At 41.8% G+C, this 18,911-nt stretch overlaps 1 protein-coding gene across 2 annotated transcripts in view; it reads left to right on the top strand.

The window, feature by feature from the left end:
• The window catches only part of FGF14 (fibroblast growth factor 14), a 299,695-nt gene that overhangs the window by 175,014 nt on the left and 105,770 nt on the right, over nt 1-18,911 (top strand). The gene's annotated exons all lie outside the window — the stretch shown is intronic.

Raw genomic sequence — 18,911 nt, 5'->3', positions numbered from 1 at the left:
AGTGTTGTCTGCTTGAATTAACCTGTAGACCTCAATTATCTAATGCAGCAGATAATTGGCTGCTGAGGCGTACAGCAAACCATTTTGTCAATGGCTCATTAATACAGGCATATTTAAAATATGAATTTTTATGAAGGGTTTTATCTTCCCGCTATGAATTGCCAACTCACGTATGTTGTTTACCAGTGATCAGGCTCCTAGACTTTTGTACTCCTTCCTTCCTTTTTTTTTTATTTACATGTCAGAATTGTGAACTAAGGTGACAGGAAAATAGATAAAAAATATAGGCAGGGACACTCCAAGGACCTTATCGCTCACACAAGAGGAATGACTGCCACTTCAGCACATGAAATTCAATTATATCCACTGAAAACTTAGAAGCATGTCAACACCAGTCATGTTTGAATATGCATAGCATTTAGGACCAGCAGATTACAGCTGCTGTGCATAATAGCACTCATTTTATCTATAGCAATGTATGCAAAAAAAGCATTAAACAGGGATAGAACCACCCAGTGGAAGTGAAAGCTTGCAGTCTGATTCAGAGCCGGCCCTAACATTAGACAGAGCAAGACAGTCACCTCATGTGGCAGATGCTGAGGGGTGTGGGGAATGCTACAAGACAAGAGTGGTTTGCTGCACACAGCTTGCCCTGTGCCTTCTGAGCTAACCTGCCATCCTCAGATGTAGTGGAAGACACTGTCCCGGTGCCAGGGCTGAGGTGTTTCAGCTGCTGGTATTCCAGTCATTTTCTGTATATGGACGCAGGAGAAAGTAACACCCTTCACCTCAGGCAGCAAAATGCATTGCACTGGCCCTGATCTGAATCACTGCATGGGCATTGAGGTCAATAGGATTTATCAGGTCTGTGAGTTTCCTTCAAGCTGTTGTCTTCCTCATTGCACAGGCAACAGAGTGTGATTCACGGATTCCTACTTTTTTTAATGTTAAGAGGCACTTCTTCTCTTAAGAAATAGGAGATGGGTCTAGTGTCTTCGGTCAGAGGCGGGTCATCTGACAGGTTCTGGACCTTGGCAAGTTCCTAAACATGACAAACTTTGATGCCATTCCCACATAGCCTCTTAACTGATTATTTATTTTGTACTCTCCAAAATAGAGATAGGAACCTTGTGGCCTTCCAAATGGACTCTCACCCTCATCAGCCCCTCAGCCAGCATCAGCAGTAGTTAGGGAAGATGGGAGATGTAGTCCAACCAGCTCTGGAGAACTATGGGTTCCACACCCCTGCTCAACACAACTTTTGTTGGAAACATTCATAGAACCAAGCCAATTTCCTGCAGCCTTACAAATTTATGATATTAATGCACAGGCAGTCATTTTCAGTATGTGAAATACTCAGTAATAATTATGAAGAATATTGTTTTTGTTATTGTTTTGAGTCTGTCCCTTTGGAAGTAGGCATTCCAGAGCTTTTAGGGTTTATTCAAATAGGAGCAGTTTCTTGCAAAGACATCAGGTAACATGGTGACTCGAGACCAGTGTGGTGCCATGGATAGTATGCTGAGGTTGATTTTGATAGGCTTGGTGGGTGCAGGTCTCTGTTCGGCTATTACATTTACTGACTAACTACTCAACCTCCCTCACAAGGTCTTCTGAGAGCAGGTGATTCACAAAATTAGAATTGTAAATTGCTCTGCACGTTCAAAGGTGCTGTAGAAATGAAAAGCAATGACTTTGTGGGAAAGTGCATGTACAAGTAAAGGAAATCAAAGTGAAGTAGAGATGGAAGCCCCACAAGCAAAATCATGGTAATTCTCTAGAGTTAAGCAGGGTTCTCCTTTGACCTTTGCTTTCACAGTGGAATTCAAGCTCAGCGCAATATGGCTACTTCTTCTGATCCCAACAAAAAGCTTGTCCAAAGCTGTCATCTTTTCTACTAAGGCCCTACATTTTGGTTTTGCTTGCCCTCTTAATTAACTTTTATTGCTTCCATTAATCAATGCATTCCACTGTGAACTGTCAACCCTCCAGGAAGAAGATGGTGATTACATGGCGAGACTGGCTTAGATACAATGTTTAAAAGCAACTTATGGCACAGCTGACATATCATGACTTGGCTCACTGCATTAGGGTATTATTGAACTGAATTGGCAAGAGGAACGCAATTAACATAGACTGCAACTAACAAAGTTGAAAAGATGTTAGTTGTTGTCTATGTTAGATGCATCACTACCTTGTTAAATCTGCCATTTTTAAACCTTCTGATACTACCTGCCATATCAGGACTCTCTATATCAGAAATGGGGAACCTCAGGCATGTGTACGTGTGTGCATGTAGAAACGAGCCTACTTTGTCCTGCCAGAGGCATATTGCCACCGGAGTGTTGCCCAGAAGGGAATGTGTCTCAGGTTAAAAATGGTAGTTCACTCCTGCTTTACAGTGGTACCTCGGGTTAAGAACTAATTCATTCTGGAGGTCCATTCTTAACCTGAAACTGTTCTTAACCTGAAGCACCACTTTAGCTAATGGGGCCTCCTGCTGCTGCTGAGCCGATGGAGCACAATTTCTGTTCTCATCCTGAAGCAAAGTTCTTAACCCGAGGTACTATTTCTGGGTTAGTGGAGTCTGTAACCTGAAGTGTCTGTAACCTGAAGCATCTGTAACCCAAGGTACCACTGTATATCATGATTGGGGAACCTGCAGCCATCAGTCTAACTTTGCATAGGTGGCAAAGAGGAGAAAACATGAGGTGGAGGGAGGCAAAGGGAGTTCTGGCTCTGCCCACCACTGACTTCTGCCCCATTCTGCTAGACTGGTGACCGGGGGTGGCCACCAAGACCATATAACACTGGTCCTGAAATACCTACATTGGTTCCCAGCACGTTTACAAGCACAATTCAAAGTGTTGGTACTGACCTTTCAGGCCCTAAATGGCCACGGCCCAGTATACCTGAAGGAGCGTCTCTACCCCCATTGTTCTGCCCGGACACTGAGGTCCAGCGCCGAGGGCCTTCTGGCGGTTCCCTCACTACGGTAAGTGAGGTTACAGGGAACCAGGCAGAGGGCCTTCTCGGTAGTGGCGCCCGCTTTGTGGAACACCCTCCCATCAGATGTCAAGGAAATAAACAACTAGCCAACTTCTAGAAGACATCTGAAGGCAGCCCTGTTTAGGGAAGTTTTTAATGTTAGATGTTTTATCATGTTTTTAATATTCTGTTGGGAGCTGCCCAGAGTGGCTGGGGTATAAATTATCATTATCATTATTATTTTATTCATTTATTTACAACTGCAGCAAGACCCTCAACAGAAAAATACTTCCCCAACCCTGAGGTATATAGTGTCCCTCAAGTATCAAGATCAATTCCAGCTTGTCCTCACAAACAAGATTTAGTTCAAGTTGTGTCGAGTGCAATCTCTCCCATATTAGATCTCTGCTACAGAGAGAAATCCCAAGGAAGCTCATGAGGCCCAATGGGCAGTGAAGGATGGCATTAATTTGAATGAACTTCTATTTAGCGCTCCAGTCAGGTTCTTTTTGCAGGACATTATGTCTTGCTGCAGAGCAAGAGGGGAGTCCATGATGCTCCAAGCTTGGTTTTGCCTCCCTTCAGCCTCCTTTCAGTGCTGCTGGGGGACACAGACAAGGTGAGCAGGAATGGTATGGCCAGCCTTGGCTACACATTACTGCTCTGTCTCTTTCAGGAAGGTTGTCCATAAACAGTCAACAATGGTGGCCTTGAGCTTTGTTACATCAATTTCTGCTTCTCTTCTGCATACACAGAGCTTTCACTATTAGTAGTATTGGTTTTCAGTAAAGGTAAAGGGACCCCTGACCATTAGGTCCAGTTGTGGCCGACTCTGGGGTTGTGGCGCTCATCTCGCTTTACTGGCCAAGGGAGCCAGCGTACAGCTCATGTGGTCATGTGGCCAGCATTACTAAGCCGCTTCTGGCGAACCAGAGGAGCTCACGGAAACACCATTTACCTTCCCGCCAGAGCGGTACCTATTTATCTACTTGCAACTTTGACATGCTTTTGAACTGCTAGGTTTGCAGGAGCTGGGACTGAGCAACGGGAGCTGACCCCGTCGCGGGGATTCGAACCACGACCTTCTGATCATGTCCCCTGCTGTGTTCAGTAAGCAGCAGCAAATGTTAACTTACTGATTTTCTCCCCCCACCCCATTCTTTAGCATTATTTCATGTTGTTATCTCCGACTAACTACTACAACATATATATCTGAGTAGCACAGCAACCTTAAGGAGGGCTGGGAAGACATGGAGAAGCAGCTCCTCTGCTGTATCCGCAGCCCTGGTGGATCCTGCTGGACAGGGTGGAAGGGGGGCAGGGGGTTTTATTATTTTGTTTTGCCGGCTCTATCCTAGCACAACTGGAACAGGCCCCTCAGGGCTCCATGGGACCCAGCACCCAGGAGTTTTGGCTCACTACCAGAGGTCTGCAAGGAAGAAATTACTCTTGCCTCTTACCCCTGCTCTCCAGTCATCAACACTGAGGTGCTAATATTGTGGCCTAATAGTGTATACTTGTCTACCTGCATACTCAGAAGTAAGTTGCATTGGTCTCAATGCAACTCAATCCTAAATCAATATAGAAGTGCAGCCTGATTTTTTCTAATGGCCTGGCAGCGTCTACTTGAAAAAGAATTTTAAAATGTTTCAAATTTGACGCAGAAACTCCATACAGAGATGAGGGGGCTATTTTAGAATGGTGTGACTTATTCTGGCATTTGAAAAACACTTGGAATTAGTTATTAGAAAATAACTGCAGTAGCAGCAAAGCGAGAAGATAAAATGCTTTGATTTTTATGATTTCAAATTGCCTGGCTTCTCCTCCCCCAAGGGATTTCAGTAGTGGAGGACACATTCTTTATCTGGTATCTAATCCCTAAAGACTGGAGAAGTGAGTCTTTTGTACACAACAATATTTTTCAAGGATGGCTATAAAGAGAATTTGTTCACTTCTGCCTTCCAGACTGTTTGGGGCATTGCTTGATTTGCATAATTAGATTATAAAAAATAGATGAGTTAAGGGTAACTTGTGCAGCAAATTGCTCAGCCAACCTCTCTCCATTATTATATATATATGTGTGTGTGTGTGTGTGTGTAAAAGATTTTAAGCAACTGATTAAGGAATTTATTATCATTATTTTGCTTTTTTTTTTTTTTTAGCACATTGCTTTTGTTTTGCAGTACAGTTTTTCTTTGTTTTTCTCTCCAAATAACAATAATATGAATGTCAACCTACTGTTCTTTGGTCTGGTTTTATAAAAAGAGTTGACATTAAACAGGAAGGCTAATCCTTTCATAACATGTTGTCAAGACTGGCCGCTCAGGAAAGCAGATAAGCTCTTAGCCTGGATGACAGTTTTGGAAAGGGCATTGGAGAAAGAGTTACTTATGGCATCATCTTTAAACACAATTACCTGTGAGCTAAACAACATGAGAGAAAGGACAGCTGCATTGTTGGTGCTTCTGTTGTCTAGTGTGGGCACTTAACCATTGCCAAAAAGAGGGAGGGGGAAAAATCATCACCCCCAAAAAAGAAGACAGATAGTGAGCTGCATGCTTGCTTAGTCTGCAGGCCAAGTGTTCTAGATGATGATGGGGAACTTCAAGGCTGTTGCTCTCCATTCTTACAGTCACTTATATTTAAACTGGACTTGGATCAGACTGCCCTTCAGATAGAGGAGACCTTCAAAATAGAAGACTGTCCTCTGACAGCCCTCCAAAATAGAACCATGGAATCATAGAATTTTAGCTCAGCCACTTGCAATGCAGGGATCACAGCTAAAGAATTTCTTACAGATAGCCACCCAACCTCTCTTTGCAAACCTCCAAGAAAGTGCACCACTTTTCAAGGCAATCTGTTCCGCTGTTGAGCAGCTCTTTCCGTCAGAAAGTTCTTCCTAATGTTTAGTCAGAATCTCTTTTCATGTAATTTGAATCCATTGGTTTGGGTCTTGCACTTGGGACCAGCAGAAAATAAGTTTGCTCCATCTTCCATGTGACAGCCCTTCAGATACTTCAGATATCATATCACCTCTTTTCCATGCAAAGGATACCCAACACCTGAAGTGTTCCTCATAAGACTTGGTTTCCAGACCTTTTATCATCTTGCTCAACTTCCTTGGACACATTCCATCTTGTCAATATCTTTCTTAAACTGTGGTGCCCACAACTGGGCACAGTACTTCAGGTATGTTCTGTCCAAGGCAGAAAAGGGTAGTACTATTACTTCCCTTGATTTGGACATGATACAGCCTAGAATTGCATTAGCTCCCTGCCCCCCAGGCTGCATTGCATTGTTGACTCATATAGGAGACTCTTCCCTGTTGGACACATGACCACCCTACTGGTCTGTTCACATTCCAGAATGTGGTTGAGAAACCTAATTTTTACAACAAAATGTGAGCTCAACCCCCAATGTCGCTGGTGCTATGTCTTCCGTACCAGAAGTGAATTGGACTGGGGAAGAACAGTGAGAAACCTTAGATTTGAAGGTTATGCTCAGCTCAGCTATGAAGTTGATTTCTTTACTATGAATGATTTCTGTCAGTTCCGTTTTTTAGAAAGCCAGAACCAGAGGGTGGGGTAGGATTAGCATCAATTTTGTCACATGGTGCTACCCGAAGGATAAGGGATGCATCAGGAGTGACAGAATGCTTTGGCCACAATAATCAGGGTAAACAGTTTTTAATGCTAGAACAGGAATTCCGCTGTGCTTTGTCAGAAAAGCATTTACATTATTGTTTATTTTTTTGCAATGTTTAAACTGAATCCAGAAATTATATTCTGTGAAAGCAAGTGTGTGATGAGGGTGTTGAGGCCAAGGTTTGTTTTAAATCAGCACTCTCCACCCCTGTATCTCTTTGTACATTTTTGCTAGCTTCTGATAGCCTCAGATAAATACTTTCCTAGCAAATGGTTTTCAGCTTCTTTTCTGGATGTTGCTTCTATGCAATGTATTTACTTAGCTTGGTTTTGCACTTTATTGTCAGTGGTACAGCTTCCGTTTTGACATGTTTGGAGTGGGATTTTGATGTAAAACTACAGGTCAAAGTTTGTCAAGTCGCTTTTAAAAAAAATGTGACTACCCTGCAACAAATATTGATAAGCTTTCAAGTTGTGCCAGGAACTCTGTGTTTCTTGCAATAAATATTGAAATGTTGGTTGATTTGCATCACATAATATCCCGAGGCTTTCAAGTCAATATTCCACCTTTTGTGCTAAGCCTCAAACAGACTGTGCTGGTGGAATATTTCCATAAGAACAAAACACAAACAAAACAAAATAGAGCTCAGAATCTAGATATGTAAGGAATTCTGTAACTGGAGAAAGAAAGAAAAAGCTGAAAATATGTCATTGGTGCCTTCTACCTATGCAGATGGGACTTTGCCTAACCTTCCTCTAGTCCTTTACAGTGCAATTCAGGGATAGTCAGTATGGCAGCCTCCAGATGTTTTGGGACTCCAACTCCCATCACCTCCAGCCAACATGGCCGGTGCTCAGGGATGATGGGAGCTGCAGTCCAGAAACAGCCATAGGGCAGCACATTGACTACCTCTGGTGTAATCCTTTGTATTTACTCAGAAGTAAGTCGTGTGGAGTTCAGTGGGCTTACTACCTGGTGAGTGGCTTCAGGACTGAAGTCTCAGACAGTAGATAATTCTATCCAATTTGGCTTTTATTGACACAAGAAAAACTAAAAACTGTATAATATAAACTATTCTTTTTTCCATTACTGTTATCTGTTTACAAAGGGAACCATTGTATCAAAAGAAACATTCTTTGCTGCTTCAGTTTCAGTTTCTTGTTATCTGAGATATTTTGCACTAGGTAAAACCTGACAGGCATTCAGAGAGCCCCTGTCTTTTAAAGAATGAAACAAATTTGCACGCTGAGCCCAACATTATGTCGTGCACCAGAAATACATTTTTCATATGTGTGTGTAATGCCAAATTTGATGGAAACATCTGTGAATCTCAAAAGCTCTTAGCACTGCATTTGTGCATCTTGGTTGGTCCTGATAAAGGAGTTGTTTGCGGTTAATGTTTAAATTTACTCGGTATTTTAAAGCAAAGTCTCTATCCTCGAGGCATATATGAAAAGCAATATCCTGGCATGGTTTTAGGATAGATGCATCCTTTCAGCACAGATTTCTTAAACACTGTGATCAGCAAATGCAAGAGATTATGTGCCCATTTGCAGACTCTCCTCTCATTTTTGAGCAGATAACTAGTGTAACAGTGTCCACTGCTGGCAAACCAGGCAACTGCACTTCACTTTATAGAATAAATCAGTCTATTGTTACAAGTAGCAATTAAACAGGTGCATTCTAAATTAGGTCTGGAGGGTTGTTGGCTTTTTGGGGGGGGGGGGGAGAGACCCACCTAATTTTTCTAGGAACTTTACAATTACTTCTTCTGCTAATAATAATACAAGTGGAAGACTGAATTAGTGACCTGCAGCAATGCAATAACTTCAGCTTTGCCCAATCTGGTTTAAGATCCCCAGAGGTTTTTGTAGAGCACAAAATAATTTAGTATCGGCCAAGATTATTGATGTTCCTTTCAGTGAAGTGTGAAAGGCCCTGCACAGTTACTAGATATTATTTGTCAGAAGCGCAAGGCAAGTAAAATTTGACATTCAGCTTTTTGATGAGATTTTAATTGTTGGTGCCACTTGAACATCACATCTATCAATACAGAAATAAGAAATGTTTTGTTGGATCAAACCAAAGGTCAGTGTGATCCAACATTCTGTCTTGCTTCAGCTAGCAGCCTCTGGGAGACTTATCGGTTGGGCACGATGGCAATTCCTGTTGCCGCACCACCACCGAAACACATAGTTTTCACTTATGTGTCATCCAATGTAGTCCTTTGCATGCCTACTCAGACATGGTCCAATTGTGTATAGGATTGCAGCTTTAGCTAATAAGCACTGACATACATCAATCATAGGAAAGTCTAATGCTGTTCAAACGCTGGTAGTGAATTCCATAGTAAGCTCATTATGTGTTGTTTCAAATCCATCCTTGTCTTTTTTTTTTAAAAAAAATAATATTTATTAAAAGTTTCAGAATTACAGAAAAGAAGAAGAAATAGGAAACAACACTACAATACATAAAAAAGAAGAAGAAGAAAAAACAAAGCATAAAAACCAATACAACAATACAGCAAAAAGAAAAAAAAACACAAATCCCATATTACGTATCTTTAACTTCCATTTGCTTGTTTCACTGACCTCCTCACACCTCCCTTTTTGTATTCTAGTTTAATTAGTTATTTCAGCAAATTCTTTCCATCTTTCTCAATTTTTATTGAATAATTTATCTTAACAATTTAACCTATTAATTAACTCAACAAATCCTTTCCATCTTTCCCCATATTCTGTTATTCAAATTGCCTTGATTTATTTAACCTTATCTTACCGTAAAATGCCTTAGAGCTTGAAACTTAATACTCAATTATACATGACTCCTTATATCATTTCTACTAAAACCTTATAGTTTCATTCCAACATTTCCCCTAATATTCATTAATTTTAGGCTAATTCCCTAAATAAAATTTTTTCTTTATAAATTTTCTTCTAATCTTCATCCAACGTCTCTTCTTCCTGGTCTCGGGTCATGTCAGTCCTTACTGTCCATTCCATCTAGTCCATCATCCTTGTCTCCCCTGAGTCTAATTTTGCTGAATGACTTTGAGCTCTTATTCTCTATGAATTTGTCTAATCCCCCTCCAAATTAGTGGTCATCACCACATCTTGTGGGAGCAAATATCGTAGTTGTGCTATGTTCTCTCCTGAATCTTCCAACATTCTGCTTCATTGGGAAGAGGAGTTGGAGTTCAGGCTTAGGTTTTCTAGTTAGTCCAGACATTTCCCACCAACTAAGAACCCCCCCACCCCTCTCAAATCAACCCTATGTAGTATGGAGATCACAATCACCTTCTCCAGTTAAGTCATTGTCTGGTGTAAATCAGAATATCCTGAAGATTACTCCCACTCTGATAACCAAAACAAGGCCTTGGGATTTTTCCATCTTTCTAAATGTTTTCCCTTAGAAAAGCTCTCCCTCTGGCTTTTCTTGCAAAGCCATCAGCTGAGTGGCATCATAGCAGCAGCACAGAGATGTGAGCTTTGGCAGACTGCCCCCATTTTTCATTCAATGTCTTCCATCATTCTAGCATCTAAAAGATTAGTGTAAATTCCAACTCTCCATGACTTAATATTTTCAGGGATGAATGATGGGAATTCAGTGGAGAAAAGGCATTATGAACCATTATAATGACTCTCCCATGGGTGTGTAAAAATATAGCACTCTTATCAGATGGTTCTTGTTTACAAATGGCAGGGACCTTGCATATTTACAATCTGGTTCATCCTAAGAACACCACAGAGCCACTGCCAGATTGCAGAGATAATGCCAAAGTGTAAGGCAACTTCTTAAAGGTAAAGGGACCCCTGACCATTAGGTCCAGTCGTGACCGACTCTGGGATTGCAGCGCTCATCTCGCTTTATTGGCCGAGGGAGCCGACGTACAGCTTCTGGGTCATGTGGCTAGCATGACTAAGCCGCTTCTGGCGAACCAGAGCAGTGCACGGAAACACCGTTTACCTTCCTGCCAGAGCGGTACCTTTTTATCTACTTGCACTTTGATGTTCTTTTGAACTGCTATGTTGGCAGGAGCAGGGACTGAGCAATGGGAGCTCACCCCGTCATGGAGATTCGAACTGCTGACCTTCTGATCAGCAAGTCCTTGGCTCTGTGGTTTAACATACAGCGCCCCTTACGTTCCTATAATGGTTCGTGCCTACAAATGTATTGTGGGCAGGACCCAGGCAACTTCAACTACATTTAAGTTTAGACCCATCGATTTCAGTGGAAGAGATTTAAGTCAATAATTAAATAGGCTTTAAGTTTATTTAATTAAGTAGGCTTTAAGTTTATTAGCACTGGTTGCATCATTTTCAGACCACAGCAAGTGTTGTCTCACCATTACTTGTTACCCATTGCACATCTCTGCATAAGCTTTACATCCTAGAGTGACAGCCAAATTTTAGCTCAGGAATGGAAATCTGAAACCATTTCAGCTTCTTGGTGCATATTTACCTTCGTGGGGGTGGAGGGAGGTGGCATGCATTCAGGAAAACTAATTTAAAGTCAATTTCAAATACTGCCTTTCTGTTTCCTTAGAAGTGTATTTTGTCTGCATATTATAGATGCTTATTTCCATCCTGCTCTAGGTAGGAAACAGAATGTTTCCCTTTGCAGTGGGGAGGGAGGATGAAATTGACTAGCTAACACTTTTCTGGACAGTTACGGTAATTAACATGCATATGCTTATTTGCTGTTGAAAAGACACACTTTCAGTTCTGTGTGTGACCTGGATTAATGGTACAGCTTGAGTGATTTGAGGGCTGTAGTGTGATGTACAGCAATGTATTAAAGCACAACACTTTGAATGCAAGCATGGATAGTTCTACTTCTGTAGAGTCCTTTTAAAAATAAATAAATTCTGCTGCAAGGAATAACTTTCACAGTGAATAACAATTCAGTGGGAAAAACCCATATCCATTTTGTGCAGCAGGCATAAGATGGGGACAATTTAAATGAAAGTCAACAATAATCCATACCTGCTCTGAATGCCCAGAAATGTAGCTGGAAGTGCAGCATGAAGTTGTAAAAAAGAGACCTCTATGGGCAGTCCCATAACCATTTCTTTAACCAGACACTACTGATAAATCTCTCTTTCTCTCTCTATATATATATTAAAATATACTTTATCAATATATAATTTCTTTGAACACAGACTAAAAATACTGTTTAGCTCATTATTCAGGTGTTGCTGTTGTTGTTCAGTTGTTTAGTCATGTCCGACTCTTCGTGACCCCATGGACCAGAGCACGCCAGGCACTCCTGTCTTCCACTGCCTCCCGCAGTTTGGTCAAACTCATGCTGGTCGCTTCAAGAACGCTGTCCAACCATCTCGTCCTCTGTCGTCCCCTTCTCCTTGTGCCCTCAATCTTTCCCAACATCAGGGTCTTTTCTAGGGAGTCTTCTCTTCTCGTTAGGTGTTGCTTCTTCCTCAAATGTTTTGTTTTCTGTGTTAATTTCAGTGAAGGGTTGCTGCAAAGTTAATGCTACAGTATTGGCTGCTAAAGGCCAGTTGCCTGTGTTTACTTTGGTTTGGACCATTATATTTTCCTAATCTTATGCTTGGCAGGGGGTTGGACTTGGTGGCCCTTGTGGTCTCTTCCAACTCTATGATTCTATTCTATGATTCTATGTTCATCAGGTGAAGAGCTTTGTTATTGTTCAGGGTTCCTGAAGTATCAAAAACTACTAGTGAAGCATCTGGATGGATCTTTTCAGCCGATAGGTGATCCTCTCAAACAATTGCTATCCTGTGCCAGAATCTACCATCCCTTGAGAAATTTCCTTTTGTTTTTTCTTCTTTGCCTTCTTGCGACAGACATGACCATGAGACAGTGATATGATAGGAACTGTAGCTCAGTGTGGAGCACGCTTTTCATGCAGAATGTCCCAGGTTTAATCCTGGACATCTCTAGGTAGGGCTGAAAAGGCTTGTGTTTCAAAACCCTGGTGAGACTTAGTGGTCCAATGGCTAGATGACTTGGTTTTAAGGTAGCCTTCTACGCTCCTGTCTGTTGAGGCACCAGCTGGAATGCATCATACAGCCCTTTGATGGCCCAGTCAGCTATGTTCGTGGCCTGTGGATTGCTATGTGACATGGATGTCCAGAAAGTATTAGCATTATACATTAACATTAAGCCAGACATGTGGATTTCACAACCACATTAAGTTCCAGTCTAGGCACCTTACAACTCAAGACATGCAATGATAGGTTGCAACATACCTTCCAACAGTTTTGGTTAAACTCTCATTCATGTGTGGTTTCTCCTCATTGTGTTTTGGTGGTTTGAGGTGTCAGAGTGGCTATAGAGTGCTGAGAGCAAATGTGCTGTAGTGGTTAGAGTCTTGAGCGAGGACTGTAGCAACCCAGGTTTGGCTCCTGTAACAATATTTACAATAATTCTATTTGAACAGATGGAGTTCATTTTAGAAAGTATAATTTCTACCCATTGTCTGTCTGGCTTTGATTATTTTAGTACCACTAACCAACAAATAATGCAGGGGTTTGCAATGTAGTATACATCAATCTATTTTTATTCTCATCTACTGTGATTTATGATACATAGTATTTCTCCATGTTCAAAAACCATTTAATTCTAGTGTCCATAGACACTAGAAGAACCATGCACAGTGGGGGAAGAACCATGCACAGTGCCTTGAGCTCCTTGGAGGAAAAGTTGGGTTTATAAGTGTCATAAATAAAATAACCTGCAGCCACTGAGATGTGTGTCTGGCAAGTCTGATTCAACTACTCCATCACACATTCACTGAACATGTGTGAACACCCTGCATTACTTCCCAACACTGTTTCTCACATCCAAAGAAAACTATTTGTTTATTGAAATATGTATATCCCACTTTTTAGGATAAATGTTCTTGCAAACATACTGGCTTTTAGTTAATTGTTTTCTATGGACATTTGAGCCTGCCCCTGCAGACCAGTGGCGTAGCGTGGGTTGTCAGCACCCGGGGCAAGGCAAGTAATTTGCGCCCCCTAACCCGTGGATTTGCGCCCCCTAACCCCCAGATGTTGCGCCCGGTGCAGCCAGCCCCCCCTGCACCCCCCACGCTACGCCACTGCTGCAGACTGAAGTGGTGCAGGCCAGACACAAGCTTCATTATCTCAGTGACAACTAGGCCAGAGCTGCTGAAAGAAGGGAGATAGGCTAGGCCATGAGAGAGGCTGGAATTCTGTACTCATTTAGCAGTAAGCTCCACTGAGCTCAGAATTACACTCTCCCTCAAAAATCATGATATGAAATTAACAAGGACAAATTCAATCGTTTGTATATTACAGTTACTGCACAAGAAAATAACAGATCTGTTGGGAAGTTGGTTTAAAGGCTTCAGCAAAACGTATTACAGATTGTTTGATAACAAGTCTGGACAGTATTTATCCCATTTACCAAAGCATTACTATTCTGCATTAGAACAAGTTATTAAGGGGGAAAGTCCTGTTTTGCAGTAATTCCAGCAATCAAAAGTGCTGTTCTTCCTTCCTTCTTCCTTTTCTTTGTTTTTTCCTTCTTTTTTCTAATACCTTTGCCTTTATTCATTGACTTTAAGAAGATAATGAGTTGGCAAAATATGCTTACCACATACTCTGGATTAAGACTGTTAACATGTCATCTAAGGAAGTACGGTAATTGCCTTGAGACAGCCTAGCTACTGGAAGGATAGAAAAAGGATTAATGTACACAGACATTTTTGAAAAACTAAGTCCTTTCAAGTCACTTACAGATCTCTTCATACACAAATCTTTCCTAGTAGAGGCCATGTATTTTGATTCTTCCTGTGTGGTTTTTTTTTTAGTCACTAGAGTGTATTGTTGTCAAATCACAATGGTGGAAATGGCTCTATAATGCCAATATTAATACATCCAATCATCCACAAGATTACAATGTAACTATGCACTTTAGATATTCACCTGGGAATGAACTGGTAGGAGGAGAGTTAAAACGAATCTAAAAGATCCCCCCCCCTTACTGTTACTTGTTATATTTATCTTTAATCAGAAACTGGTGAATGTTTTAATAGAGAGTGTGACACTTGTCTTCAATCTAAAACCATACCTTGTTAGTTGGTGGCCACATAAGCAAACAGTATGTTCATGTTCTGAAAATCTTTCTGCTATCAAATCCCTTTTTTCTAGATTGAAGTGCAAATATTTTATCACAGATTTAAGACAGCAGATGGCTCTCTTGAGTTTCCCTTGGAGCACCTATTTCTGTAAAGAACTATCCTGCATTTTCAGATTAGAAGTAGAAAGAACTGAATTTACTTTTGTTTTCGTGTGTGTGTGTGTGTGTGTGTGTGGAAATCACACCTTCCACATTATTCCACTATTTATTTGCATTCTTTTCTATACTATAACCCCCCCCCCCTTTTCTGTGCACCCGCCATCATAGACTGAGACTGGCAAATGTATGACCTGATTCAGTTTGGGTGAGACTATAGAATTTAGAAAAAATGAAATGAACATGATGTAGGAAGATGCCTATCAATGTATCACAGTGGCTATTAGAGTACTTCACTGGATAGAATAGGTATCCTCTTGGATGGTCTTTTATTTGCAGCGTTTAGTGCAAATAAAAAACAAATATATATCCATCAAACAAACATAGTGGCTTCTTTTTCAAGCTGTTTTTAAAATGCTTGAGGTTTGCACTTGTTTTCTTTCCTATGTAGCAAAAATTCATAATGAGGGAGTACAGCACTGGTAGACAATTGTATGTGCATTTTGTCTTCGATTTTCTAACATTTTAAAGCTGTTTTTAAAACATTTGATCTTGTTGGCAAACAAAGTGCTCATTCAGAAATCATAACCATGTGTTATAAATATATGTAATATTTTAGAGGAGAAAGGATTAGTTATGGACCAATCAGCATCACAGTGCAATCCTATAATGCCTGTTCAGAAGTTTGTCTTGCTGAATTTAAAAGGACTTAGGCGCTGTGGGTTAAACCACAGAGCCTAGGACTTGCCAATCGGAAGGTCAGCGGTTTGAATCCCCACGACGGAGTGAGCTCCCGTTGCTTGGTCCCTGCTCCTGCCAACCTAGCAGTTCGAAAGAACGTCAAAGTGCAAGTAGAAAAATAGGTACCGCTCCGGCGGGAAGGTAAACGGCATTTCTGTGCACTGCTCTGGTTCGCCAGAAGCGGCTTAGTCATGCTGGCCACATGACCCGGAAGCTGTGTGCCGGCTCCCTCGGCCAATAAAGCAAGATGAGCGCCACAACCCCAGAGTCGGCCACAACTGGACCTAATGGTCAGGGGTCCCTTTACCTTACTGCTAAATAAGTGTGTGTAAGACTGGAGCCATAAACACTCATAATATTATCCCAATAAAAGCAATGAGACTTAAATATGTGCTTAATGTTGAATGAAACATACTTAGTATTACTGTTATTAGTGTTAATGTATATAAAGCTTTTAGAGGACAAGCTATTCTCAGTCTCGCCATTATTACTGTGAATCAAATGGTTGCTGTTCACATTTTTGTTCAAAGCGAAGAACTTAGCATGACATGTTCAAAATGTGGTGCAGCAATCAAAACTGCTAGCACATTGGAAAGCTAAGCAGGGTTCAGCAGGGTTTCAAATTGGATGGGGGACTTTCTGTCGAGATTCCTGCATTGCAGGGGGCTGCACTTGATGACCCTTGGTGTCCCTTCCAACTCTACAGTTCTATGATTCTATGAAAACTACTGAGGAAGGCTTTATCTGACATGTGTTTTGATGTGGGGCATCTTAGGTATAAGGCTAAATATAGTTGTATCTCATTTCCCATGCCCTTAATTGGGATGTTTATACTAAAAACCCTCTCCTATTTACTAGCATATATTACCAGGACCCATGAGAGCCCTTTGTTTTGCACTGTCCAAGGTCCTGATTGAAGTGAGCAGGCAGTTAAAGGAGATCAAGAGAAAGCTCCCACAGAACACTGCAGTTTGTCAAAGCTGTTCCTTGCAAACAGCATATTTGTGCAGAAAACATTGGGCTTTGAAAAATGATACATTATATTGTGTGTTGAAGAATATATTCCAAAGCAAAATGCAGGTGAAACGAATAGTGCTTAATGCCAGTAAATTGTATTGGGCAAATTCTAGCAGGAGGAATTCCTTGTATTGGCACAAAATATAAATGCTTGCATTTCCATTTATTCATAACCACTTCAAAAAACAAACAAACAAAAAAGCAGAACCACAAAAATACATTCTCCAGATATCTGAAAATGTGCTTCTGCATGTTGGTCTAATGTAAAAGAACAAAAATTGAAGCTGGAGGATAGAATTAAAACCATAACATCATCTACTCAATGTAAATACTATGCTTTGTTAATAAAATAATTTAAGAGGATGCTGGCAGTTGTCTTTAGAGACACAAAATAATCAGCTAAACAATGGACTGCTCTGGTGTTTATATTTGGGAGATTTTGCTTTAAAGGTTGTGCCTAAGCATTAAAAAAAATTGTAAGCACTACTTTTTCACCCAAAGTTCATCTGAAGCCCACAAGTTCAGCTAAAGTTGAAAAAGATCTCTCTGAAGGGGAAGAATGAGTAAGGTTGTAAATAATTCTCTTGCTCGTCCAGTCTTCCAGTTATCAGATGCTTTGGCTGGTATAGGAAGCTGTAGATCTATATGTATCTCTTAAAGAGTATCTCCTTACGTAGGCTTGTAGTGGGTTTTATCTAAGTTAAAAGTTCACATAGCGAGTGAGGTTCTAAAGTTATTGAAGTTTCACAAGTGAATGTTGTTATAGTTAATACATAACTGAAAATCTATTTTGTTCAGTATAACTATCTTGGCACTGACTGATTAATCTGGTACCAATTATGGGTGTGTCTGCAGAAGAATTTTTATGTCTGGAATTCGCACAAACCATATTATTAGTATTAGTATTAGTATTAGTATCATAGGAGTCAACTCCTAGGTGCTGAGGTCCCATTTCCCCCCCTAAAATATTTGTGGCCGCAACAAGCCCCCCCCCCAGTTGATAGGCATTGCCATTGATTGTGTGGGGTGGGACTTACCTGCCCCCCCCCAATATTTTATTCAAGTTGGCACCCTTGAAGGAGCTCATGGTGTCATACACAGTTCTCATCCCCATTTTATCCTCACAACAACCCTGTGAAGTAGGTTCAGCTAAGAGTTAGTGACTCGCCCAAGGTCACCTAGCAAGCTTAGCAGCTGAGTGGGGATTTTAACCCTGGTCTCCCAGGTCATCATCTAGCACTCTAACCACTGCACCACATGACACTCATTCTGGTGCCACACCTGTAAAGCTCGGAATCAATCCAGTTTGGACGTCCAAACGATGGGGCTGCTTGCCTTAGCTGACGTTGTTGTGCTAAGGTGCCATTGAAAGAAAATGCACCGCACGTGCCCAGCAACAAATATGAGTTTCCCCCCTTCATCTGAGCCTCCATCTGTAGCAGACATGTAGAGTTTTACTGAAGCGTTATTATAATTACATGCCTGAGCTCTTGGCAGGCAAATAAATGAATCACAGAATCTCGGGGCTCTCCCCCCCCCCCCCCACAAAACTTAAAAAACGAGAGCCAAATTCCAGCCTTACAGACTACAGGGTGAAGTTGAGTTTTCAGAACTCAATCAATCTAGCGGTGCCCACTTGTACCACTAAATGTGTTTGCTTGGCAATAGCGGTGCCCACTTGTACCACTAAATGTGTTTGCTTGGCAATAGAAGCTACGGAGTCCGTCCTGTTTTGAAAGATGATCTTAAGAGAAACCGGTTCGCCTTTCCTTTGAATGCCACGATGTCTGGAACGCCTGGGCGATCTCCCTTCCCTGTTTTCCTCCTGGAAACAAGACAAGCCCGAGAGAGATCGCGAGCCAAGGCTGCCTTTGTGGTCAGCTGGCTGCGTCCGAGAAGCCACAGCAGGCGCTGATGCTCTGGAGCAGAAAGCGCGCCTGTCTCTCTCTCTTTCCCTTCCCAGCTCACCCTCCCCTGCCTGGGAATTAGTCTTCCCCTCAAGCAGCAGCGTGTCCGGTTCCGAGTCCCGAGAGACTAGGGCGCCACCGCCGCCGCTGCTGAGGCGGAAAGGCTGGGTTTGGGCGCCTCCGACTTGTGACCCTCGCGCCCCCGCCGCCGGCCCTAAGGCGGCGCGCATCCCCGTCGCGTCCTTCCGCCAGAGTAACCCCGTCAGCCCCGCCGTAGGCAAAGCAGCCACAAACGTCCCTCAGAGAGAGCCGCCTCGGCGGGGACAACAAAGAGACCCGCGCGCGACGCCAGTCTGTCGTGGTTACGTAG

Source organism: Podarcis bocagei, assembly GCF_964188305.1.
Source record: "Podarcis bocagei genome assembly, chromosome: 6".
NCBI classification, from domain to species: Eukaryota; Metazoa; Chordata; class Lepidosauria; order Squamata; family Lacertidae; genus Podarcis; species Podarcis bocagei.
This window is presented reverse-complemented; position numbering and strand designations above follow the sequence as displayed.